Below are 1,336 nucleotides of genomic sequence, written 5' to 3' on the forward strand. Positions count from 1 at the left end.
TCTCAGATCCCAAGGCGGTCGGAAGTGTTCTAGAATTATGCAACGCTAGCCGGACACGCAGTGTTTCAGTCGCGGCAGAGCAGTTGAGCCGGAATTCTGAGCTCCCAAGGCGGTCGGAAGTGTTCTAGAATTATGGAACGCCAGCCAGACACGCAGTGTCTCAGTCTCGGCAGAGCAGTTGAGCCGAAATTCTCAGTTCCCAAGGCGGTCGGAAGCGCTCTAGAATTATGCAACGCCAGCTGGACACGCAGTTTTTCAGTCGCGGCAGAGCAGTTGAGCCTAAATTCTCAGCTCCCAAGGCGGTCGGAAGCGTCCTAGAATTATGCAACGCCAGCCGGACACGCAGTGTTTTAGTCGCGGCAGTGCAGTTGAGCCGAAATTCTCAGCTCCCAACGCGGTCGGAAGTGTTCTAGAATTATGGAACGCCAGCCGGACATGCAGTGTTTATGTCGCGACAGAACAGTTGAGCCGAAATTCTCAGCTCCCAAGGCGGTCGGAAGCGTTCTAGAATTATGCAACGCCAGCCGGACTCGCTGTGTTTTAGTCGCGGCAGAGCAGTTGAGCCGAAATTCTCAGCTCCCAAGGCGGTCGGAAGCGTTCTAGAATTATGCAACGCCAGCCGAACACGCAGTGTTTCAGTCGCGGCAGAGCAGTTGAGCCGAAATTCTCAGCTCCCAAGGCGGTCGGAAGCGTTCTAGAATTATGCAACTCCAGCTGGACGCGCAGTGTTTCAGTCGCGGCAGAGCAGTTGAGCCGAAATTCTCGCCTCCCAAGGCGGTCGGAAGCGTTCTAGAATTATGCAACGCCAGCCGGACACGCAGTGTTTCAGTCGCTGCAGAGCAGTTGAGCCGAAATTCTCAGCTCCCAAGGCGGTCGGAAGTGTTCTAGAATTATGCAACGCCAGCCGGACACGCAGTGTTTCAGTCGCACCAGAGCAGTTGAGCCGAAATTCTAAGCTCCCAAGGCGGTCGGAAGTGTTCTAGAATTATGCAACGCCAGCCGGACACGCAGTGTTTCAGTCGCGGCAGAGCAGTTGAGCCGAAATTCTCAGCTCCCAAGGCGGTCGGAAGTGTCCTAGAATTATGCAACGACAGCCGGATACGCAGTGTTTCAGTCGCGGCAGAGCAGTTGAGCCGAAATTCTCAGCTCCCAAGGCGGTCGGAAGTCTCCTATAATTATGCAACGCCAGCCGGACACGCAGTGTTTCAGTCGCGCCAGAGTAGTTGAGCCGAAATTATCAGCTCCCAAGGCGGTCGGAAGTGATCTAGAATTATGCAACGCCAGCCGGACACGCAGTGTTTCAGTCGCGGCAGAGCAGTTGAGCCGAAATTCTCAG

This window comes from Amblyomma mixtum, chromosome 1 (assembly GCF_055824585.1).
Source record: "Amblyomma mixtum isolate Tamu chromosome 1, ASM5582458v1, whole genome shotgun sequence".
Classification (NCBI taxonomy): domain Eukaryota; kingdom Metazoa; phylum Arthropoda; class Arachnida; order Ixodida; family Ixodidae; genus Amblyomma; species Amblyomma mixtum.